We start from the raw sequence: 10196 nt of genomic DNA, 5'->3' as shown, positions 1-10196 counted from the left end.
ATCTCATTGAGGTTTTGATTTGGATTTCCCTGATGCCGAGCAATGTTGAGCAATTTTCATGTGTCTGTTGGCCATTTGGATGTCTTCTTTGGAAAAATGTCTGTTCATGTCTTCTCTCCGTTTCTTGATTGGGTCATTTGTTCTTTGGGTGTTGAGTTTGGTAAGTTCTTTATACATTTTGGATACAAACCCTTTATCTGATATTTCATTTGCAAATATCTATTCCCATTCTGTCAGTTGTCTTTTGGTTTTGTTGACTGTTTCTTTTGCTGTGCAAAAGTTTTTTTATCTTGATGAAGTCCCAATAGTTCATTTTTGCCCTTGCTTCCCTTGCTATTGGCGATGTTTCTAGGAAGAAGTTGCTGTGGCTGAGGTCAAAGAGGTTGCTGCCTTTGTTCTCCTTTAGGATCTTGATGGACTCCTGTCTCACATTTAGGTCTTTCAACCATTTTGAGTCTATTTTTGTGTGTGGTGTAAGGAAATGGTCCAGTTTCATTCTTCTGCATATGGCTGTCCAATTTTCCCAACACCATTTGTTGAAGAGACTCTCTTTTTTCCATTGGACGTTCTTTCCTGCTTTGTCGAAGATTAGTTGACCATAGAGTTGAGGGTCCATTTCTGGGCTCTCTATTCTGTTCCACTGATCTATGTGTCTGTTTTTGTGCCAGTACCATACTGTCTTGATGATGACAGCTTTGTAACAGAGCTGGAAGTCCAGAATTGTGATGCCCCCAGCTTTGCTTTTGTTTTTCAACATTCCTCTGGCTATTCGGGGTCTTTTCTGGTTCCATACAAATTTTAGGATTACTTTTTCCATTTCTTTGAAAAAAGTGGATGGTATTTTGATGGGGATTGCACTGAATGTGTAGATTGCTCTAGGTAGCATTGACATCTTCACAATATTTGTTCTTCCAATCCATGAGCATGGAACGTTTTTCCATTTCTTTGTGTCTTCCTCAATTTCTTTCATGAGTATTTTATAGTTTTCTGAGTACAGATCCTTTGCCTCTTTGGTTAGATTTATTCCTAGGTATCTTATGGTTTTGGGTGCAATTGTAAATGGGATCGACTCCTTAATTTCTCTTTCTTCTGTCTTGTTGTTGGTGTATAGGAATGCCACTGATTTCTGTGCATTGATTTTATATCCTGCCACTTGACTGAATTCCTGTATGAGTTCTAGCAGTTTTGGGGTGGACCCACAGTGAATATCATTCTCAATGGGGAAAATCTGAGAGCTTTCCCCCTAAGGTCAGGAACACAGCAGGGATGTCCACTATCACCACTGCTATTCAACATAGTATTAGAAGTCCTAGCCACAGCAATCGGACAACAAAAAGAAATCAAAGGCATCCGAATCGGCGAAGAAGAAGTCAAACTCTCACTCTGCAGATGATATGATACTTTATGTGGAAAACCCAAAAGACTTCACCCCAAAACTGCATGTACCCCTTTGAATCTGTGTTTTTGTATCCTTTGGATAAATACCTCATAGTGCAGTTGGTGGATCATAGGGTAGCCCTATTTTTAACTTTTTGAGGAACCTCCATACTGTTCTCCAGAGTGGCTGTACCAGTTTGTATTCTCACCAAAAATCCAAGAGGGTTCCCCTTTCTCCACTTCCTCACCAACACCTGTTGTTTCTTATGTTTTAATTTTAGTCATTCTGGTAGGCGTGAAGTGGTATCTCATTGTGGTTTTGATTTGTAATGAGTGAAGTTGAGCATCTTTTCATGTGTCTATTAGACATATGGATGTCTCCTTGGAAAAGTGTCTATTCATGTCTTCTGCTGATTTCTTAACTGGATTATTTGGTTTTGGGGTGTTAAATTTGATAAATTCTTTATAGATTTTGGATACTATCAGATGTTGTTTGCAAATATCTTCTCCCATTCCATAGGTTTCCTTTTAGTTTTGTTGATTGTCTTATTTACTGTGCAGAAGCTTTTTATCTTGATGAAGTCCCAATAGTTCATTTTTGCTTTTGTTTCCCTTGCCTCTGGCGATGTGTCTAGTAAGACCTTCCTATGGCTGAGGTCAAAGAGATTGCTGCCTATGTTCTCCTTTAGGATGTTGATGGTTTCTTGCCTCACATTTAGGTTTTCATTCATTTTGAATTTATTTTTATGTATGATATAAGAAAGTGGTCCAGTTTCATTCTTCTGCATGTTGCTGTCCAGTTTTTCCAGCACCATTTACTGAAGAGACTGTCCTTTTTCCATTAGATATTTTTCTTGCTTTGTCGAAGATTAGTTGACCATATAGTTGTGGGTCCATTTCGGGGTTCTCTATTCTGTTCCATTGATCTATTTGTCTGTGTTTGTGCCAGTACTATACTGTCTTGATGATTACAGCTTTGTAATATAATTTGAAATCTAAAATCGTGATGCCTCCAGTTTTGCTTTTCTTTTTCAGAATTACTTTAGCTATTCCAGGTCTTTTGTGGTTACATACAAATTTTAGGAATGTTTGTTCTAGCTCTGTGGAAAATGCTGTTGGTACTTTGATAGGGATTGCATTAAATGTATAGATTGCCTTGTGTAGTATAGACATTTTAACAATGTTTGTTCTTACAGCCCATGAGAATGGAATGTCTTTCCATTTCTTTGTGTCCTCTTCAATTTCTTTCATAAGTGTTCTATCGTTTTCAGACTTCAGATCTTTTACTTCTTTAGTTACGTTTATTTCTTGGTATCTTATGGTTTTTGGTGCAATTACCAATAGGATTGATTCCTTGATTTCTATTTCTGTTGTTTCGTTATTTGTTTATAGAAGTGCAACAGATTTCTGCACATTGATTTTATATCCTGTGACTTTACTGAATTCATGTATGAGTTCTAGCATTGATTTGGTGGAATCTTTCAGGTTTTCTACAGAGTATCATGTCATTTGCAAATAGTGAAAATTTGACTTCTTATTTGCCAATTTGGATGCCTTCTATTTCTTTTTGTTGTATGATTGCTGAGGGTAAGACGTCCAGTACTATGTTAAATAGTAATGATGAGAGTGGACATCCTTATCTTGTTCATGACCTTAGGGGAAAGGCTTTCAGGTTTTTCCCCCATTGAGGATGACAATAGCTGTGGGGCTTTGTATATGGCCTTTATGATATTGAGGTATGTTCCATCTATCCCTACTTTGTTGAGGATTTTTATGAAGAAAGGATGCTGTACTTTGTCAAATGCTTTTTCTGCATCTATTGAAAGGATCATATGGTTCTTATCCTTTCTTTTATTAATGTGGTGTATCAAGTTGATTGATTTGTGAATATTGAACGTCCCCTGCAGCCCAGGAATAAATCACACTTGATTACGGTGAATAATTCTTTTAATGTACTGTTGAATTTGCTTTGCTGGTATTTTATTCAGAATTTTTGCATCCGTGTTCATCAGGGGTATTTGCCTGTAATTCTTTTTATTGGGGTCTTTGTCTGGTTTTGGAATCAAAGTAATGTTGGCTTTGTAGAATGAGTTTGGAAGTTTTCCTTCCATTTCTATTTTTCAAACGGTTTGAGAATAGGTATGAACTCTTTAAATGTCTGGTAGAATTCCCCTTGGAAGCCATCTGGTCCAAGACTTTTGTTTGTTGGGAGATTTTTGATTACTGATTCAATTTCTTTGCTGGTTATGGGGTTGTTCAAATTTTCTGTTTCTTCCTGTTTCAGTTCTGGTAGTTTGTAGGTTTCTAGAAATTTTTCCATTTCTTCCAGGTTGCAACTTTGTTGGCATATATTTTTTCATAGTATTCTCTTATAATTGTATTTCTGTGTTGTTGGTTGTGATCTCTCCTCTTTCATTCATGATTTTATCTATTTGGGTCCTTTCTCTTTTCTTTCTCATAAGTCAGGCTACAGATTTATCAATTTCATTAATCTTTCAAAGAACCAATTCTTAGTTTCATTAATCTGTTCTACTGGTTTTTTGTTTCTATATTGTTTATTTCTGCTCTAATCTTTATTATTTACCTTTTCCTGCTGGCTTTAGGCTTTATTTGCTTTTCCTTTTCTAGCTCCTTTAGGTGTAAGGTTAGGTTGTTTATTTGAGACTTTTCTTGCTTCTTGAGGTAGTCCCTCTTAGGACTGCCTTTGCTGCATCCCAAAGATTTTGGACTGCCATGTTTTCAGTTTTCATTTGCTTTCAGATATTTTTTAAAGTTCTTTTTTAGTTTCTTGGTTAACCCATTCATTATTTGGTAGGATGTTCTTTAACCTCCATGTATTTGAGGTCTTTCCAAATCTTTTTTTGTGGTTGACTTGAAGTTTCATAGTGTTGTGGTTTGAAAATATGCATGGTACAATCTTGATCTTTTTGTACTTGTTGATGGCTGATTTGTGATCCAGTCTGTGATCTATTCTGGAAAATGTTCCATGTGCCCTCAAAAAGAACGTGTATTCTGCTTCTTTAGGATGAAATGTTTTGAATATATTTGTTAAGTCCATCTGGTCCAGTGTGTCATTCAATGTCCTTGTTGATCTTCTGCTTAGATGATTTGTCTATTGTTGTGAGGGTGTTAAAAGTCCCCTACTATTATTGTACTGTTATCAATGAGTTTATTATTAGTTGATTTATATATCTGGGTGCTTCCAAGTTGGGGGCATAAATATTTACAATGTTAGATCTTCTTGATGGATAGATCCCTTAATTATGATATTCATGCCCTTCTTCATCTCTTGTTACAGTCTTTGTATTAAGATCTAGTTTTTCTGATATAAATATGACTACTCCAGGTTTCTTTTTACATCCATTAGCATGATAGATTGTTCTCCATCCCCTCACTTTCAATCTGCAGGTGTCTTTAGGTTTAAAATGAGTCTCTTTTAGGCAGAATATAGATGGATCTTGTTTTTTTCTTATCCATTCTGCTATTCTATGTCTTTTGATTGGAGCATTTGGTCCATTTACATTCAGAGTGATTACTGAAAGATATGAATTTAGTGCTATTGTGCTACCTGTAAAGTTGGTGTTTCTGGTGATGTTCTCTGGTCCTTTCCAGGTTTTCTTATTTTTGGTCTTTTTTTCTCCAGACTCCCCCTTAAAATTTCTTGCAGGGCTGGTTTAGTGGTGATAAACTCCTTTAGTTCTTGTTTGGGAAACTCTTTATCTCTCCTATTCTGAATGAGAGCTTTGCTGGATAAAGAATTCTTGACAGCATATTTTTCCAATTCAGCACATTGAATATTTTCTGCTGCTTTTTCTGGCCTATCAAGTTTCTGTGGACAGATCTGCTGTGAACCTGATCTGTCTTCCATTGTATGTTAAGTACTTTCTTTTTTCCTTTGCTGCTTGCAGGATTCTTTCCTTGTCTGTGTATTTTGTGAATTTGACTATGATAAGCCTTGGTGAATTGTTGAATTTAAATGGAATTCTCTGTACTTCTTGGATTTTGATGTCTGTGTCCTTCCCCAGATTAGGGAAATTTTCAGATATAATTTGCCTGAATAAGGCTTCTGCCCCCATTTCTCTCTCTTCATCTTCTGGAACTCCTGTGATATGAATGTTATTACATTTTAGTAAGTTGCTGAATTCCTTAAGTCTACTTTCATGGTCTATTACCATTCTTTACCTCTTCTTTTCAGCTCCATTATTTTCCATAATTTTATCTTATATATCACAGATTCACTCCTTTGTTTCATTCATCCTCATTTTTTGGCCTCCATTTGGGATTGTATCTCAGTTTCAGCATTTTTAATTTTGGCCTGACTAGATTTTAGTTCTTTTATCTCTGAAGTAAGGGATTCTCTAGTGTCTTCTATGCTTTTTTCAAGCCCAGTTAGTATCCTTATAATCGTTTTAAATTCTAGTTCAGACATCTTACTTATATATGTATTGATTAAATCCCTGGCCATGAGTTCTACTTCCTGTTCCTTCTTTTGGGGTGAATTTCTTTGTCACATCATTTTGTCCAGAAAGGAAAAGAAGAAAGAAAACACACATGCACACACACATACACACACACACAAATTAAAAAAAAAAAAAAAACCCAAACCAAAAATAAACTAGATCCTGGGTGTGTTTGGTCTGCTTATTAAAAGAATCCAGATCCCAAAATAAAATAAATAAAAATGAAATAAAATGAAAATCAAACAAAAAATTTTTAAAAATTATATAAAAAGTATATATATAGGGGCGCCTGGGTGGCTCAGTTGGTTAAGCGACTGCCTTCGGCTCAGGTCATGATCCTGGAGTCCCAGGATCGAGTCCCACATCGGGTTCCCTGCTCAGCGGGGAGTCTACTTCTCCCTCTGGCCCTCCCCCTCTCATGCTCTCTCTCTCTCATTCTCTCTCAAATAAATAAATAAAATCTTTAAAAAAAAAGTATATATATAAATAAAAATTTAAAAAATAATAATAATTTAAAAAGAGTTGAAAAATAAGAAAATAAATGAAAAAGTAATTATAAATAAAGAAAGAATAGAATTAAAAAGGAAGCTAGATCTTATTTTTCCCAGAGCTGCAACTTTGCAGCACTCTGATCAATAGACTTGGTGCAAGTGAGTTGTTTATGCTGGTCTTCTGGGAGAAGGGCCTGCTGCGCTGATTCTCTGGCTGACTTACTTCATTGGAAATGCACCTCCAGGGCACATGGAGGATGGGGCTTGGTGTAAACCACTCTGACTTCCACTAAGTGGTGCTCTTTTACTACCTGAAGGCTTTTGGTGCTGATGGGAGGGATGAACATAGAGGCACCCCACTCTCTAGCCCTGGAGTTGAAAATTCCCCCCCCCACTCTTCAGTGAGTCCTCACAGAAGAGCAATCAATCACCCCTCTTGTGTCCCTGGTTTCCATCTGAACCCTGCATTCACCTTGCCTGTGTCTGAGGTGGTTTTTGTTGTTGTTGTGTTTTTTGTTTGTTTGTTTGTTTTTTAATCTCAGACATGAGACTGAGTTTCAAAACTCCAAATTTTAGAGACTCCTGTGGCATGAACCTGTGCTGTTCCTCCAAGGGAGGGTCTCACAATGTTTTTGCCATTTGCAAGCCAGTCCCAGGAAGGCGGTCGCTCGACTGTGCAGCAGTTGGAGGTTTATGCCAAAAGAGAGCAGAAAGCCTGCACCAAGACCCGTTGACCTCAGCTGGCTTCCCAGCTCCCATGGCTAGGAACAGTGCAGCATGGTTGGCATCATCTGTTATTATTGTGACCCAGGGTATCCTCAGACCATGCTGTCATACCTAGGGTTCTGCCCCACTTTGCTACCTGAACACATTTAAGTCAAGCCAGTCCTCACTGTAGCAGACTTCTAAAAGTTCAGATTTTGTGCTCCACTGCTTTTAATACTTTGCAGTAGTCTCCATAAGCAGGATCCCTCCTGGCCACCTTCTCCACAGCTATATCTCCCCCATGTCAACTCTCTGCACATCCTACCTTCCAAAAGGTGGTCACTTTTCTATCTGTAGACTTGCAGGTTTTGTTATCTCAAACCTCTGATTGATTTCTTGGGTGTTCAGAATGATTTGATAACTATCTAGCTGTGTTTGAGGGAGAAGACAAGCTACTACTTCTCTGCCATTTTAACTCTTCCTCCCAAAATGTATTGATTTTTAAATTAGCAATTTTAGCTTTTCAACATTTTTTTCCCCCACTGTTTCACTTTTTTCAGTTGAGGTACACATTTCAAAAATTAAAATAAATATTGTACAGCTCAATGTCACTTTACATATATAAACACCCTTATAACCACCACACAGTTCAAGATATAGAATACTTATCCCATTATATAAAATTTTCTTATGCCCTTTTCTAATCAGTAGTTATAGCTACTGAGCCAACAGTTTTTCTGACCTGTGTCAACATAGATTGGTTTTCTCTGATCTTGAACTTCATATAAATTGAATCATACAGCCTATATTCTTTTGTGTGGATGGTTTCTTTTAATAAACATCATATGTTATATTCATCCATGTTGAATTTATTTGTAATTTCATTTTTATTGCTGCATAGTATTCCATTGTATGAGTGAATCTAACATATTTCAAGAGAAGTGCATGAAGGACCCAAGATGGTGACATAGGTCATTCCTGACTTCAGTTCCCCTCACAAGAAGATCATCTAGCAACTATTCATAGACAAGAAACCACTTCAAAAATCCTGCAACCCAAGGGTGAGACTGAAGCATACCCCTGCACCACAGAGGTCAGGAAGTACCTCATTAGAAAGGTCAGAAGAGTGGCTTCACTTTAACCACATTGCCTCTCTCTGAGGCCAGCACACTGACAGGGCCCCACACAACTTATGGTTTCTCCAGTGAGAAAAAGAGAATCTAAGATGGACATCCAGCTTCTCAGCATTGTGGGACAGTTCCTGGGAGGTCCATCTAGGTCTCATCTCATGAGGATCACTGGGGGACTCTGTGGAGTTTAATCACTGGGGATTAGATAGAGATGGAGAAGGGGGAGGGACTTATAGCAACCAGCACTCAGATCTTGGTGGGCCATGTTTCTGCTTACAGTGGTGCCTGAGCAGAGAGCCTAGCCAGTGGATCTGCCCACCTGCAGAGTTGAAGCTATGGCTCCCTCTAGCCAAGGAGCTTGGTCGGTAGTTCTGCATGATTTGGATCCCTAGCCAACAGGCCATACCAGCTTTGGAGCCCATTGTAAGGCTCTGCCCAGGCAGGGGAACTAATTTGCCTTAGGTGAACTGCTAAGCACAACTACCAGTCCTGCCCCTTTGAGAAGCATGGCCACAGATGTCCAGCAGCTGTGGAACACATCCTGTGGCCTGCCTGGCAAGAGAGCAAATTTCCAGTCTTGCCCAGTTGCTGAGCATAGCCTCCAAGTCCCACCCCTCCAGGAAGTGCAGCCAAAGGCACCTGGAAAGTGCAGAGCCCATCCAACGACCTACCTGGGCAGGGAGCCAAGCCAGCAGCCCTGCCCAACTGTTGAGCATAGCATCTGGTCCTGCATAACAAGGGAGCCCGAAAAGTGACCCTGAGAAGCCTTGAAGCCCATCCTATAGTACCACTAAGCCCAGCCTATAACCCCACTCAGTGGCAGAGCAAAACCTAAAGCCTTGTTTTATTACTGAACACACTTTGTGGCCTCACCCAGGCAGGGAGTTCAGCCAGTGAGTCTGGGCAATAGGGAAGCACAGCCTGTGGCCCCAGCTGGCCAGACAGCCAAGACAGCAACGTAGCCCCATTGTGGAACACGGTCTCTAGCCCCACCCAACCGTGGCTGGAGACATTTGCTAGTGACCTTGAACAACAGCAAAGCACAGCCAACAGCCTACCTGATTGCAAAACCCAGCTAGTTGCTCTGTTTAATTATAGGGCACTGCCTACATTCCTCCACCTGATCTCAAAGCATAGTCTGAGGCCCCATCCAACTGTGAAGCCTGGCCTGTAGCCCCACTTGAATGTGGAATCTAGCCAGTGGCACCATCTGGTTGTTTGGGGAGCACAGCTGGAAGCCCCACCAAATCAGATGTGGTTGCAGAGACTGACTAGTGGACCCAGCTGACCTTGGAACACAGCCAACATCCCCTCCCAACCAGAGAGCTCAGCATGAAGCCCTGCTTGAATATGGAGCCCAGCCAATAGGTACACCCAATCATGGAGCCCAGGCAGGAGTACCCCTCTACTCCCCAAGAGCACAGACAGTAATATCACCCAACTAGAGACCCTGATAGCAAGACCTGTCTACCCTTGAATGCTACCAGCTGACCTAAACAGTACCTTGAGCTAAGCTGACTTGTGAAGCTCTTTCCCTGCCAAAGCAAACCAATAAAGTCTGGAAGAGGAGACTGCTTATTCAAATGTGCAGATACCAATGGAAGGATAAAAGGATTGTGAAGAATAAGACAAAAATGACACCATTAAATGACACTAAGAAAGCTCCAATAATTAACCCTAAAGAAATGGAGATCTATGAACTGAAATAATTCAAAATAATCCTCTTTAAAATGTTCAGCAAACTACAAGAACACAGACAGCAAGTGAGGAAACAAAAGACAAAGGATGTACAAAACAGAAAATAATTAACAAAATGGCAATAGGAAGTCCTTGCCTATCAATTACTTGAAAAGTAAATGGATTAAATTATCCAATCAAAAGACATAGAATGGCTAACTGGATTAAAAAAATATATCAATGATATGCTACCTACAAAAGGCTCACTTTAGCTTTAGAACATGCTTGGTCTGAGAGTGAAGGAATGGGAAAAGATATTCCAAGCAAATAGTAAACAAAAGAAAGCAGAGGCAGCT

Source organism: Phoca vitulina, unplaced genomic scaffold (assembly GCF_004348235.1).
Source record: "Phoca vitulina isolate PV1807 unplaced genomic scaffold, GSC_HSeal_1.0 scaffold151, whole genome shotgun sequence".
NCBI classification, from domain to species: domain Eukaryota; kingdom Metazoa; phylum Chordata; class Mammalia; order Carnivora; family Phocidae; genus Phoca; species Phoca vitulina.
The sequence above is the reverse complement of the archived record's forward strand: the minus strand, read 5'-3'. Positions refer to the sequence as shown.